Source organism: Protopterus annectens, chromosome 7.part1 (genome assembly GCF_019279795.1).
Source record: "Protopterus annectens isolate FY-2018-M chromosome 7.part1, PAN1.0, whole genome shotgun sequence".
NCBI lineage: Eukaryota > Metazoa > Chordata > Ceratodontiformes > Protopteridae > Protopterus > Protopterus annectens.
Window position 1 is genome coordinate 110425481 of NC_056740.1, and position 16918 is coordinate 110442398.

Here is a 16918-nt window from a genome sequence, read left to right on the forward strand (position 1 = left end):
ACTGGCCAAGTTCTTCAGATTTTCCACCTCTGACTTTGAGGTATCCACTCTATTCTTTATTTTCAAAGTCAACTCCATTAGGCATCATACTTTCCCTTTTTTTACAAATACACATTCAACCAGTTCAGTGAATATTAAATATCAGAGATCTTTGACCACATCTAGTTTCCAAGGTTTGTGTATTTAGTTTCATGCCTGCATCCTACTACCTATGAGAGACATAAAGGATAATCTCAGCATCTTACATCTTGCTTGACAGTCTTTGGAAGTATAATTTTCAGGGCTGTCCACTCATTTCTTAAAACTTGCATTTTTCCATTGCTCTTTATGGAGGCTTTGACTTCATCTGCAGTTATGAAGTCTGGTCTGGGTCAGGGCATACTGTATTCTTAACCACTTTCTGCACAAGCAATTAAGGAAGCTGGTGTACAAATCCTTTTCTAGAAACCCATGAACAGCCCACAGAACAACAGGTGTCTTTGCTGATGACCAAACACATAATTGTTTATTGACAAACTCTGCTCCTTCATCTGCAGAGCTGTATGGATTTAGTGGTGTATGTACAAATGTTGCAAGTGTAGACTTAGCTCCCTGTTCAGTGGTGTTACGGTGCAAAGCCCTGAACACGATTAGAACAAATAGAGTCTACATAACCAGCCAGGAGATTGAATAGTCAGGTGGGGAAAGCTGGAAGTGACCAGTTAATATTAGTAAGTCCATTCTTAGGACAGAATGTGGTTCAATCACTGAGTTACTTATGTGTAGCTCATGCAAACACTGGTGCTCAGCAGCAGACTGGCCATATATTTGGTGTCTCCAAACTGGTAATAGCAGCGCACATTCTACATATGTAGCAGTAGGTATGCACAGATGGGAGGAGCTACAGGCCCCTGCAGTGACACAGACTTACATGTCGGCTGCTTGAGGTGGGGGGAGAAGGTTATCTAGAAATGCTTCTTTGATCTGCCCTGAAAGAGTGTGATGTGAGGCTTTGGGGTTTCAGATGCCATGTAGTTTTCTGGCACAGCCTTATCTTATGCATATTGACCCCAGCAGACCTTCTCTGACAATGGTCCAAATATAATAATGTTTAACCATAAAAAATAAAACAAAATTGTTACATTGTTCTGCTCCCATCACAAATTTTCTCACCTACCAGACAATACTACGACAAGTAACCAAAATAATATAATTCCTTTTGTGACAGAGTACCAATATTTAGGTCTTATCATATCCATCTGTAGTATTTTCTGCCAACACTGACAATATCATCAATGAAGTCATTTCACAATTAAAATTCTGATATAGAATATCCTGTATGTTCTCTCTTATAACACATGCACCCCAAGCCAAAATGCCTTTCTTCCCAAGTTGGAATATGCACTTCCATTTCTGTCTTTTTAACTCAGCCTAAAATACAAAATGACTGTAAACTTTAGAAAATAACATATGCAGATTTTTACTACATGCAGATTCACAATTACATCACTATAGCCTTCTAAATACTGTGAAATAGCTCCCTGTAACAGAAAGCTCTAACTATCTGCTAGGTAATTGGCTGTGCAGAATATTTAAAGAGGATTTTTGCTTTCCTTTTATAAGAAAGCTCACTTTTAGACAGTAAACGTATTTGTTACAAAACAGCCAAGAAGACATGTCCTTGAGCCAAGCACCCATTTACAGCAGTTGTTGGCAAATGTACCTTCTCCAGATTGGGCCCAATTCTATGGCACAACTCCTAGCTGAAATAAAGTATAAAGATTCACTTCTAGATTTCAAGAAGACTCTCTCAGATCACCTCCACAACAGAGAACATGCAAATGTTTTAGAGAAAATGATAAACATTAGAATTCACCAACAATCTACAATAATCTTGCTTTTAGATAACCTTTAAGTCCTTACAGTCTGTTATGTTTATCCATGGTAACTGCATATACTATATATATATATATATATATATATATATATATATATATATATATTTTTTTTTTTCTTAAAAACATGGTAATGTATTAACAGTGCTCTGTGTGGTTCTATATACTTGACATACATTATACTCATGATCATTTTCAAGATACAGCTAGGTAGCACCTCCCATTTGTAATTCTGAGGCACATAAGTGCGAGCCCTTGAATGGTGAATAATGACTCTGAAAATGCAGGAGAACAATTAATGCCAAATATTACTGTCCTCCTTTAAAGCTGTGTATTACAAGGGTCAAAGCCATCCTGTATCCTCCAATGTAGAAGACAAGCCCCCACCCCCCAATCTACATATACCATCTCCAAGACTTTTATACCCTGGGGAACAGAGAATACTCTGGGAGAAGACAGTCCTGAATTTAAAATATATAAGAACACATTTTTGTTAATTCTGTTTTGCTGTTCCAGGAAATGCACTAATGAATCTTGACATATCAGTTACTTCGAGGAGAAATTTTTCAAGTTTCACCCTGGGTGTCATGTTGCTGAGAAACACTCTGTTGCTTGTAAATGCTTATGAAACAGATGGCTAGTACTTCTGAATTTAATTACAAACGTGTGCCCTGCATTAACCACATTTCACTTCTTTTAGCTATTCACTTAGTATCCATCCTCCTCATATGCACAAAATCACAGTCCTGACTTCTCCAGATCCAATCTATACATGTGATTGTGCTATTCTTCAAGATTAAGGAAATTTAGGTAAAAATGTCTTCAGAAAACAACGAGTTAAACTCAGTGAAATGGCATACTCATAAGGCACACAATTTCAAGCAAGGTAAGTCTGAGGCATAAAATCTAACCATATTCATTATTGAAATGTTAGGCGCTGACCTGCTGCTATTTTTATTTGGCTGAATTTATGGATTCAAAGAAAAGAGAGGAAATATTTGCGTTAATTTGGAAAGATGCTTGTAGAACTTTGTCATTTACTGTGATCCCAGATGTCAGCAAAACATTTTCAATGAAATATGTCTGAAGGTGTGAAATGCTGAATGGGGAAAACTAAAGGTATGACAGCTATTGGCCAGTGAGTACCCTTGCTTTCCCTCACCCCCTCTGCTACTGCTTTCTAATATCTGCCTCAATTTCTATCACTAGTGGCAGTCTGACAGCAGTTACAAGAGCTTCTAGGCAAGCAGCAATTTTGGATTAAAACATGATCATACTGAATACTTTCTTGAGAGTATTGATGACAAGTATACAATGCAGGTACTGTGTATTTCTAACTAGATGGATTAATACATAGCCTCTGATAACACTACAACTACTTCTAAAGGCAAATGGCTAAGTGACCTGACTGGTACAACACACTTCACCTAAACTCTTAACATGAAGGTAAAGGATGCCATTAGAATATATCAAAATGTATAGAACTTTAAATACATTCCTCAGATAAAACAATGTATTAATAATTCTGAGAAGAACAGCAAGTTATTATAGCAGATTTCACTAGAAATGCTGCCACCTGTGTGACATGATGCAGGAGTTTTCTGCCTGGTGAAATTTGGGTTGTTATATGAAAACTGAAACAAAAAACATGAACTGTACACTTAAGAAACCAAAACTATACTTAAAACAAAGCATGAGAAAGTTGCTCCCACTGTAGCACTTTAATGAAATGTACTGAGCACTAAGCTTTTCATATACATAACTATAAACAGATTGCAACATCAACTGGTCAAACAATTGTAAATAAAAGTGAATTAGTTGCTAAATAACTATACACATATTACAATTGTCTAAAAAATGAATAGCTAATAAAAGACAGGATGTTGGACAACTATAATATAATTCTTTAAAATGCCACTGAATATCACTTTTGGAAAGGGAATTTGGGTATCAGTAGCAGTCAGGCAACTATTCTGAAAGACTTGAAGGAATCTATAGAAATGGTGACTTCTGATGATGTTTGTCAGTGTTCGGTATAACCACTCACCTGTGCTCATTTGGATATGTGAAAGATTATGCATTTTATATGCAACCTTAAGTGAAACACAAACACTTATGCATTTTATTTATTTTAGAAAAAATAAATCATTTCTTAAGATCAGACACTAGTGCATGTGTGATGGTACAAAGGCACGACTGCCACCAAATGTGATTTAGGGAATGCACCACTGCCACAAATAGACATCCAGCAGGCTGAGTGCCACCTACTAACATCAGGATGGCTGGGACTAATGGGGTATGAATTCAATTACAAGAAAGTGCACTCACGTCTGTTTCAACAACTAAATGTGGCCCAAAGACATAAAGGTGAAATGTACTACTGTCCTAGATATGGGTCCCCAACATCCAGAACTAGACTGGACTGTACAAAGGCCACTTACAAAGCTGAGTCTTTGGCCAAACAGAACCACAGGCCAATGTTTCAGTGCTTTCTCTGTGAACCAATATCTTCCAGTGCCCCTTTCTTTTACTGTAATTGTTTTTAACATAAATTAATATTTACACACACACACACACACACACACACACACACACACACACACACACACACACACACACACACACACACACACAGATTTCCCAGACCTATATTTCAAGGGAAGGCTGGCAAAATTCTCCTTGTCCACAACTTTCTTCCTTGCATGGTAAAACTACCACCCACATACACAGACACACACACTAACACAATTCCTAGACCAATTTTCCTTGGGAAAGCTGGCAGAATTGTCCAGTTCCACAACTTTCTCCCTTGCATGGCAGTACTGCCACCACTCTGAGTCAGAGACCTCAAATCACATGGTTGTTCTTAATCAAACCACATCTAAACACACTGATTAATAACTTTCACTCATAGTATTAGGCCTATGCAGTATAATGTGAGATATGGCAGTAACTTCTTATTGTAACAATTGTTAATATCTGCTATGACTTTGTGGATAGAACAGATACTAGTTATCTACTGAATGTACTATGTTCTTCATCTGTAACTATGTTTGTAATATTTTAATTTGTGGAGCTTTTCTTCCAGGGCCTCCGCTAAAAATGGACTTGCGTCCAGTCAGACATTCCCAGTCAACAAATGTAAATAAATAAATAATAAATAAATGTGCTACACATTATACTAGCTATCAGGGTAAATAATGATTATCCTGTTGTCGGATAAATAAAAGTACATAGCCGTAATAACTATTGAATGTCTACCACAAGAACATACTGGTTAGTAATAGTGAAAATTCAAACTAAAGTATACATAGTTTGGAAGACACAGAGGAACAAACCAAAAGGCAATGAAAACAGACAAGGTACATACAAAAAAAGCAATAATAATAATAAACTCATGATACCTCAGTTACCTGGCTACAGCTTACTACAGGAATGCTATCCCTAACTACTATAGGCTTGATAAATTAATAAACAGTCTGCAAATGGATGTCTTTTCCAGATGAATTTACCACACAGACAAGTCAATATAACCTATATCATCATAGTATGGCCTATCACACAGTAATATACAATATTTTCCCACAACCCAGTTGGCATCACATGACATCATTATCCTGTCATTGGTTAGGAGAAACAAAAACAAGTACACAGACTGGTTCTATTAATCTCCATAGCAGCACTAGCTTATGGATATGCACGTAATTAAGTCTATTTATCATCTTCTTATGTTATATTCACAAAAGAAAGCATTAAGTCAGGAGATCCACCACAATTCAAAAGATATTCCCTGTTCTTTATATTAAAAAAAAGTCACACATTCCTAAACAGCCTAATTGTGGATGGGAAAAATATAAAAGAAAGAAAAGATATGCATCCTATTTTATCTGTCCCCTTTAGCCTGACATTACTCTGGCTTCAATGCACGCATTTTGTATTTTATTATTTGCTAATGGAATATCTGACTGCTGAGCAATACAGATTGTGCCTTCCAACTGGATGCCACCAGGAACACTTCTGTGGAAACTCTGACCATTGTAAAGTAAGCCTACCTTAGGAAAGTATTGAAAACATTTGTTACATGCTAAGCTGATAACAATATTCTGCACACTGATGAAGTGGAGCAGTACACATTGCTTTCATGACAACACAGAACATTATTCAACATTACTCAAATAAGTCCTATAAGAAATGCAACAAACTCAGCCTCAAATGCAGACAATTGTTATTCTACAAGTTTGAACATGTACATATCAGAACCATTGTTTTATGCAAGTAACAAATGGGATACTTCCCCTCACCCCTACTACTTAGCATAATTATAAGCAAGGTCATTACTTCTCAAGGGAAAGGGAATGCTTGGTTTTGCACAAAAAAAAATCTTGTGTTTGCCTTTTTCTTTTCTTGAGCAAACACAGTGATCATGTGTTCATTTCAAGCACTTGTGTTTCAGTAGAGTCATTAACACTACTACTGATTCATTAAGCCCCAACTCCCCGAAAATTGATTCTCCAATATCAAAATTTTCAAAAAAGCACAGACAACATATCTCTTAATTCAAAGATTACAAGTATGTGAACCTCATCCTGTTCTATAAACAGATATTATAATTCTCTTATGATCACAGTGACCATAACTTTGACACAGCGGCTAACTACTCCAAAGAATTTAGTGCTCATTTCAATAGATGCATAGAAATGGGAGTCCATACTAGAGCTAAATATAATGGGAAGTTCAAAATTAAACCACCCAGGTGGTCCAGCAACATTAATATGCATATTTGCAACAAGAGAAATAAACTCCTTAATTCATATAGCAGATTTAAAACATTTGACATCAAGGAGAGAGTTAAAAATGCCATAAAAAATTAAAATCATCATCGGGTATATTAAAGTTAACCACAGATTTAGACTTGTATCAGTAATTGACAAGACCACAAATACCTCCTCAATGGGGTCTGATAATATACCAGGAGGCTTAAAATAAGCATATCCTTGCTGTATCACACCACAAACTGTTTAAACTAGAGTTAATTAGAGGTTTTGTTCATGAAGAGCGACACACTGCAGTTAACCAGGTAGACCTAGTGGACACACAGTCCCTTATCGGGTGACCTGGGAGAAACATCTGGTTAAGTGACTTGCTCAAGGTGATACAGTAAGCAAATTGAGGGCTGAGCAAATTAAACCCTACACCACATACACTACAGCTGATTTCCTTAACCCTATGCACTATCTGACAATATATGCTCCTTTCAGGATGTACCTCATTAGACATATCAAACAACAAGAGAGGCCACAGAGGTTCCTAACCAAGAAAATCACAGGCCTAAAGGCCCTGAACTACCACAGGAGGCTGGAAGCATGGTCTCTTTATTGAATATCATACAAAACTTTGAAGGGAGACCCTATGTCTAGTCTGCTGCACTACTGGAGACCCAGATGTTCTTGATTTCCTGTACCTTCTCAAATCTAATCTGGATAACACTCAGCAGAACACACAACTCTGCCACATTCTGTGCAAACCCAGACTTTCTGAAATTGTGTGAGATTAAGATAGCCTTCTAATCTATCTAATCTAGTTATCTAATATAATCTATGAACCTATGAAGCTTTGCCCATGGCAAGTTACAATGTCTGGTTTAGACAAATGTCCCATATGTGCCTATAACTCTATAACCCTGCCAGCAGTCTCCTCTTCATATAGAGGCATATATAAAAGGTACCCAGTGATGATTTTATGCTTATAAAGCAAGGCAACCATTTAGGAGGACTGTTCTTGCCTGAAGGATTGTGATATTCCTCTGTTGTGGCACAGGTTTGACAAAGAGATGATCTATAACAGCAATAAATAAAACAATGTGCTGTGATGTAATTTATATAGACATAACTTGCACATTTAATAGAGTCATACACAAAACACTGTTCAATAAATTAAAACAACTGGGTACTGATGTAATCTTGATGAGATCGATAGCTGTATGGTTTACAAACAGGACATGGCAAGTACCATACAGTAAATGGGCAGGTGTAAATCTAGGTTACAGCCCCGGTATCCCTTAGAGCTCTGTCATAGCCCCATACTTGTTTAAATTACATCTTTCAGGTCTATCTTTTCCATCTGAGGTGTTTTACAGTCTGTATGCAAGACAACTTGAAAAGGAGTAAACCAACTATGTGTTACAAATAGGCCATATCTGCAAAGGAAATTGACCAAATAGACCATTTGGGCACAGGTTAATAGTATACTCATGAAAAACTAAACATATGAGATTTGGGAGTCATAGACTGAAAGATGAATGTTTAATAGAACACACAATAAGTGAAACTGTATATTCATTTAAGGACCTAGTTATATAGATCTTGCTTTGAAGTTTTCTAAACATACCAACCAGTTGGCTAATGACAGTTATAGAGCTACAGGTTGTATAAAAATATGTATAGTCTAGGAAATCAGAAATGATGAAATCACTGTTATTACATTAGACCCAAACTTGAGTATGGAATAACAATATGGAAACTTTATAAGAAGACAAGCATGAGTAAATTGAAAAGAGTACAACATAAATATGCCAAAGGCATCCATGGATATGAAAATTTAGGTTGTTATCAAAGACTAAAATATCTGAACATGTATAGTTTCTCATACAGACATTTAAAAGGAGACATCATTTAGGCACATAGGACATTTAGAGACAACTACCTCTAGGAATGTTTGGGGTTGTGATAATGTGAGGTATTGCCAGCTATGCCAGGAGAAGTAAGTCAGTGGATGTGTAACATATGTCATCATAGATGGCTGGAATTTTGTAAAATATTATATGTCATTTGCATATTGAACTGATTGAAAATGTATTTGTAAAGCTGTTTGTGTTGAAAGCGTACCAACAGTGGGTTCTGACTACACTGTAACTCATTAAATATATATGTTGGTTTAACAGAGCATACTGAAAGGGAAGAGGTTAATCTCAGTCTGGCTAACTCTGAAAAATAGTAAGAAATTAAATAACTTAATTTAGGCCTTAACGATTGTGTCTTACAGTTCTGACTGCTGCCAGAGAATAAGCATCTATGCCAGAGAATGGTTTATTAGCTCCTGTAGGAAGAGTGTAAGTGCTTTATGGTTTTATAACTTTCAGATGCTATACCACATCTCAACAAAGCACTATCTATGTACATGGTAACACATATGTGCTAAATTCTAGTTCAGATTCTAGAAATGGGGGTAGCATGGGAACCAGAAGTCAGATGCCCAGATGTATGAGATGTCATTATGTAATCTAGGACAAAATGATCTTTTAATACCAGATGAGAGAAAAGTCTTAGAGCACTCTGGATTTGAAACCTGGCATAGAAGGATCACTCACCTACTTCATCTTGCCTTGCTCTAGTAAGTGACCAGGAAATAGTAATTCTTTAGATCAGTCAGGAAAATATAGTGAGATTATTTAAGTACTGTTTTTCTGTATCCGTGTGAATCTGTTCATCTGTGTTATTTTGCTATTTCCTGTGGTTGAAACTCTGGTGTTTATTGTAAACAGATATTCTGTATTTTCATTTTATTATTCATTATCAGATATTAAATATTTTTAAAATGTTCATTGTGGCTGATCCTTTAGAGAATATTTTAAACTTGGATAGTACTTATATATATATTTGTTGAGTCTGTGGATATTCCTGAAAGCCTTATGGCAATGGCAAACACTACCATTTGTATTAGTATTAATTGCACTAAGTATAATTGGATACCCTTGTAAGAGCCTTACAGTAGTTGACTTTGGAGCATCTGGTGGCAGTGACTACTTTACAGTATGGACAGAAGGGGGTATAGTGTGTGTGTGTGTGTGTGTGTGTGTGTGTGTGTGTGTGTGTGTGTGTGTGTGTGTGTGTGTGTGTGTGTGTGAGAAAATCAAATCTCAAGCAGTGTGTGTGTGTGTGTGTGTGTGTGTGTGTGTGTGTGTGTGTGTGTGTGTGTGTGTGTGTGTGTGTGTGTGTGTGTGTGTGTGTGTTACATGCTTGGAACAGTTACATGATGCACTGGTCTCCCAGAGAGGGTGCTGGAGGACTTGGCTTGGATACTTGGCTGAGGACTCAACTCTACCAGCTGTGCCAGTGGTGAGTTTTACTGGGGGCCTGGGGAGATAGAGAGAGAGAGAGAGAAAGAGAGAGAGAGAGACAGAACCCAGACCCCAGAGTGGGTGTGTTCCCTGTGTGCTCTTAAGGGAAATTGTGCTTGATGAAAATACTGGGTGTATCTACTTTTATTCCAAGTCAACATCCCTCTCCAATGTCTTGTGGTGGGGATTTAGACTCCTTCATTATTGGTGCAGACAGGGGATGTCACAGGGGTAGGGTATCAAAAAAGTTTTGAATCATCAGATAACCTATGCAGAAGATTATTATAAAGGAATGAAAGGTGTACTAATTGTTTTCCTGTGAGAGTAGCTGATGCATGGAAAGAGTACAAAATTACATTAAAGCAAGCACTGGTTTATACATTTTTAAGAAAAACTTGGACATTTACTATGACAATAACTGTTTTGCTATATTGTATATACCTCCTACCTTTATTCTGAGCCTCTAGCTAGGTATTGGTATATCTGTTCATTACTATGTTACATATTGTATGCATAGCTAATGTTTGCTGCAGTATGTATTATTTACTATTGTATGTACAGTCAATTGTTCTTCTTGTCCTCTGCTGCTCATTTATTGTTCTGTGGAGCTTTTCTCCCATGGCCTCCACTGAAAAAGGACCTATGTCCAGTTGGAATTTCCCGGTAAATAAATGAATAAATAAGTAAATAATATTGCAGGGCTAGAATTGCATTATTCCCCTTGCCTGAAGTATATATATATATATATATATATATATATATATATATATATATATATATATATATATATGTATGCATGTAAAGAGATATTCTGACATAGTGTACTGGCATTCTCCACTGTTCTTCTGTTACCTTCTTTGTTGCAGTAGGCAGTAACACAGACAACCATATGTGCAACCTTTATATTCTTTTTGTATAATTACAGCATAAAGCATTTATTACACATGAGCATAGACATTATACTGTAAAGATAGTTTTAAAGCAAGGCCCTTGAAGCAATCAGTTCTGCAGCTACGAATGTAAAGCCAGGGCAATATCAAACATCCCTTATGTTAAAAAAAGAAAGAAAGAAAACAATTTTCTCTTTCAGTACAAGCGTCAGTACTCAGACTAAGATGTCAGATAGTGAATGTTTATTGTTGCAGATGACATACATATACTTCTCAGAATCCTTCAGGTTCTACTTCATGCATTGTTTGCTGCAGGGGACTTTCAATGCTTGTAGCTGCTATATTTATCACAATATGCTTTATGTTGCTTTAGATGTTACTGGTTGTCCTCCTGCTTTGTTTGTGTTGCACACTAACACAAGACAAAGACTGCCATATGCCATGCAAGTGTGGTAGACTTCCCTATCTATGGCAGTGTATTGTGATTGGTTATAAACCACTGCAACTGATACCTGAATGATATTGCATAAATACTTTTTGGACCATCTGGGCTCATCTCTGTTTCTTTTTTGGTATGTTGAAGGTCTTCCTGAATTCTTAGATGTGCATTTTGAGATTCTTTGAGATCCATCATTTCATTAATTACTCATCAAATCTTCAGCAGTATATTGTTTTCTGAGTGATTTGTAAATAACCGTTACAAGGGCATGAAAGCCATATGCCCACAGCTGAAAAGACAATTTCATTTATCACTGTTTCTTTCTCTTTATTATAGTTCTGCAAGCAGGTGAAACACAAAAGTTTAAAATGTGATGCTTTGCAACATAACTTTTATCTTTGTATGCAAGACCACATTCATTTAATTAACTCATTGCATGAAGATACCGATAACACACAGACACTGCAAGGATTTTGCCTAATATAGAATTTAAGTGTTAAAGATCTGATGTGTACAGTTCACTCACATTATCAATACTATCACATTATCAACACTATCGCCATAAGATATGCTCAAGACAATAAACATAATACTTTACATTTCTGACAGATGGCTGATAAGGAAGACAATATTGATATGATTTTAGAGTAACGTCTTACATACTACATCAGAAACACTTCTTCCATAATGATTTCCTTAAATGTCACAAGCCTGCTCTGTCTCCATTCCAGTACTCACTCAGACTTATGGGCAATATTCCCTGAATCCTGCTCATATCCTGAGTTAGCTTAAAATTAAGCATAAGCATCTGCAGTAAGACAATAATGTTTAAGTTAGTTCCCTATTAAGTGGATATACACCTTTATGGTATTCACATGCCAACTTGAAAACAGGTCATAGGGGTGGGGAGGGTGGCATAATGGTTAAGGTGTTTACCTTACAAACACAAGTTGTAGGGTTTGATTCTCACATTGAGTAATTGACTAGACTTAAAATGGCCCACAAAGGTAGTATGAACCTATGACCAGGTTCAGGGTAACACTGTGTCTGTGTTGTGTAGTACTGAGAGTAATATCTGCAGTGTAACTCTGTGCATGTGTTGTATGTTATCTAGATTAATATTAATGGTGCTGCCTTTATTTGTTGCCATTAGGTAATTAGCTTTATAACTAACTGCAACATATTGAATCTTCTCTGGTTTACAGTAATTTAGATAATGGAATGTGTGTATTTATTTCTCTATATGTTATCTCTTCTGTCAAGATTGTGTGTTATGCGTTTCCTGTGGTCTGAACTATAGCCATGTATGGTCTTTTGATGTAGCCTTCTGACCTGGTTAACAAATACATAGCAAGAATAAATAAACAAACACCCTATGTGATAAGAAAGTGAGTGTTTGTTTCATCTCCTGGAAATCATGCTACAGATTATAAAGCGTTAGTCATCAGATTGGGAGGGTAAGATAATATTTTATCTTTTTTTCCATCTTTTGCCTTTCAAATGAACCCTGCAGTTCAAACAGTGGCCATTTGTGTCGCTGATTTAGTTATTTTATCTTGTAGATGCTAAAGTGACCCCCCCCCAACAAAGATATAATTTGCCTGCATTCTTAGTTTAATGCCATGTTTAAGTCAGACCATTAAACAGATATAGATTACAAAGATCAAGCATATTACCCTTCTCACTGCAGTACTGTTGTTTGCAATTCTTTCTAAAAACAATTAGATTTACAAATTTAAATACATTTCATAGTACAATAAGTGCAGAAAGAGGCCATTATTTTCCTTCAGTTAGTAAGCTACACTCAGAGGTTTTCAAATTGTGTGAAAAGGTCTATCATTACAGCACAACGGATGAATAGTAGAGCTGTGTGAAGCTCTCATTAGCACATATGCACTTTAAGTGAACATGTATTGAGCATGCACCATTTTGTGAGTATGTGTGAGTGATTGCCATGTGTCTGGTCGACTGCTGCTTTGGTCAACATGTAGAAGTGCAGGGTTGTTTAGATGAATAACTGGTTTATTGAACAGATGTTTTGTCAGATGTTTGTTTCATTGAAACAGGTAAGTTGGATGCATAGTAGGTGTGTGTGTGTGTGTGTGTGTGTGTGTGGGTGTGTGTGTGTGTGTGTGTGTGAGTTAGGGTTAGAGTAAGGGTTAGGTAAGGGGCTAGATTAAGTGTGTGTGCAATTGTGAGTGTTTAGGGTTTGGGTTAGGGTTGGGGCCAGATTTAGTGTACGTGTGTATGTATATATGTGTGGGGGGGTATGTTTGTATGGCATGTTTGAGCTGTCTTTTTAGTTGTGGTGCTGTAGGAAGGGCTATTTTTTAATTCAAGATGTACATTAGGGTTGGAAGATAGGGGCAGGGCTAGGGTTAGCATTAGACCCCTGCTCTACCTTAGTAATGCATGCTAACCCTAACCATGTCCCTAACCATAACATGCATCTTACATTTAAAAGGCCCTCCCCATAACACTACCACTATTCAGACAAATTTGAGCTGAATGTGGTCAGTTTTGGGTAGTGCATCAGAAAAGGAAATTTGTTTTTTTCTTGATGTACTGAGTGTCTATCTTTAATGTTAGATATAATGAGTGTTCACCATGTTTTGGTAAATATTTTGTATGTTGATAAATCATTATATAATCATGTGAGTGTATGTGCAAGAGGAATTGGAAGGGTTATTGCCATTGCAAGCTATATCAGTTATGACGGGGTGTTCATATGTGCTTGTGCTTGATGATTTATTTATTTGTTTACATTTGTTAACTAGGTAGGTGGGCTAGTCCAAGGACATATTTTAGCCACAACCCGAACCATGACGGGTAAATACATACAAAAATATGTATTTCCAAAAAATAAAGTAAATGCAAAGTAATATAATGGTATAAATATTTTATATACATATAAGCAATGGAAAAAAGTAAATACATGACTGCTAATCAAATGCACGATGCATGTAGCTCAGATAAACTCAGATGAAGTATATAGAAGCCTAATCATCAGATATATAAAAGAGCAACTTTTATATACTACAGCATCACAGCCATGACATACTGTAGGCATATTATAAGGAGTTATTGTGGTCCAGGGCACTGCAGTACTTGTGTGATGTGTTCAGCTTACAACTATCAGTAGATGATAGAAAAATATTACATGTTAGACAGAGAAAGGCCACATACCATGACATACCTCACATGGTCCATTTGGGCCTACAAATAATGAGGCAGCAGAACACATACTATATAGAAAATGGGCTTTGACAGCAACATCTTCAGATAGTGATGCCATCCACCTGTATGATTATGCTAACATGGCACACTTTTTTTATAGAGGAACAACACTACTGATGGATATATAGGGAGCAGCCTATTGCAAGGTTATAATATCATCTTCTAAATTCATGGTTTGTCTTGCACATATGGGTTTCCAAACCTGACCAGTTTACTAGCCATGTAGGGTGCAAACTGCTCCTGCTATACATGGAAAGTATTTTGGATGTCAGCAAGCTCGCAAAAGACCAAACTCAAGCTGCTTGCAGAGATGATTAAAGGGACTCCTGCGCATATGATACGTCCATGTAAGTTTAGTGCCCTAAATATTAAGACTTATTATTTGTTCCAGGTGGCAGAAGCAACCTTTATGTCACGGAACATATTATAGATTCACAGCTTCATAAGTAACTAATTTATTTATTTGCAGTTTGTTAACTGGGAAAGTCCATTGGGCCAGAATGAGCCCGTTTTCAATGGAGGCCTGGGGAGAAAAGTTCCATATAAAATTATTAGGAAAAACAAAATGAAAACTCCAGCAAAGCTAGAACTTCCATTGAGTGACCTCCCAAACCTCTTGTATCAGAGGCACATGGGATATATGCAAATGATGCTTATGAACATCAGGTGTTTCAGCTAATTGGCAATTCTGAATGTCCATGACTTGTTTCGTTGTTTTACTGGACAATTGCAGGCCAATAAAGCCAAACCCCACTAGCTGTGGATATGCATATTTCGGCCATTATATGTGTGAGCTTTTCTCCCCGGGGCTCCACTGAAAATGGGCACATCTGGCCCAGCTGGACCATCCCCGTAAACAAATGCAAATAAATAAATAAATGTCATTTGTGAATATTGTTATAATTTATACAGAACTGTATGTTATGTACTGAGCTTTAAGAATGCAACCACAGCGTACCCTACTGGAAAAGAACAGAAATGTATATAAACTATATACCTGCGCAAATGTATGTTTTAATAGTAGAAGCCGGAACATATAGAGTTAACTTGCAAAAGTTCAAGAAAATAAGTTGGAATCAAAATGTTTTACAAATGTAAATGTATGAAACTAACTTAAAACAAAAACAGAGAGGCAAAGGTTCACCAATACACTTTATAAACAATCCAAGTAAGCGCTTTCGTCCAAAACCAATGTTGTGAACTTCATCAGACAAGCAAACAAGTAATAATGACAATTTAAATAAGTTAAATAATTATGACATCACACAATGCATTACATGCTTAAATACATATACTCCCTATAACATCTTATAAATTATGCCATTATAGTTAATAGCATTAATAAGCATACAAAAATATATATATAAAAAAATAATTCACTGTAAACCACTAAAAATATATGCTAATTATATTTACATTAATATTAAAATACCATCATCTCTCCAAAGATTTAAGTCTCAAAATACATTTTAGAGAGCATTGGTCATTTAAACCAGGGTGGACATATGCATTAACCTTGAACTGCCAAAAGAGCTTTCTTTCTTCTAAATGGAGAGACCAAGGTCCACCCCTGATTCTTACTTACATTTTCAATTGTTTATAAAGGGTATTGGTGAACCTTTCCCTCCATGATTTTGTTTCAGAATGTTTTTCTAATGCATTATCAAGCAAGCAGATACGATGTCTAGAGCTAGAAAATTTTCTCTTGTCTTGAAAGTAATTTTAATTACTAGGTTTAAAATGTAAAGTGTTTTATTTCTTCCTGGCAGCTGCACATCTGAGAGATGTGTACTTCTCACACAGAGATGATAAAATTCTGTTGGTGTCTGTTGGCCAGGGAACTGAAAGCAGGTGACAAATAGTGATGTCATCCAAGTTGACCCGGCAGTAATATAACTGTCTTAGAGAAAGAGTGGGCATTTTTGTATTTTGTGTTTGACCTAGAAACATTCATCATCATCATCATCATCTTCTGCATTTGCCTTTCTAATAGTAAGTAACTAGGGGAAAAGTAATTTCTTTTAGAGATAGAAAGGAATATAGTAAAGATTAGTTTAGATGTTTTCTGTATTTATTGGAGACTGCCCTGTAATGTTGTTTTAAAATATTTACTGTGATTCTGAACTCTGCAGTTACTGTGTTGTTTGAGAGTTGTCTTGTTCTTTTATTTATTATTAAATATATTTAAACCTATCTTTGTGGTTGGTTTGTTTAGCATTATTTAAGTTCTTAGAGTACTTGCATATGTATTTGGTGACACTGTACAGCCCACTCCTAAACAGCCTTAGTCTTGCTCACACTTACCATTTGGATAATAGTAACATTATACAATAGGATTAGTCACCCTTTGTAAGGGCCTTTA

The 16918-nt window shown here is 36.3% G+C and overlaps 1 protein-coding gene across 1 annotated transcript in view; it reads right to left on the reverse strand.

Annotated features, from left to right (window-relative positions):
• The window catches only part of ERC2 (ELKS/RAB6-interacting/CAST family member 2), a 6021505-nt gene that overhangs the window by 1100066 nt on the left and 4904521 nt on the right, over nucleotides 1–16918 (reverse strand). The gene's annotated exons all lie outside the window — the stretch shown is intronic.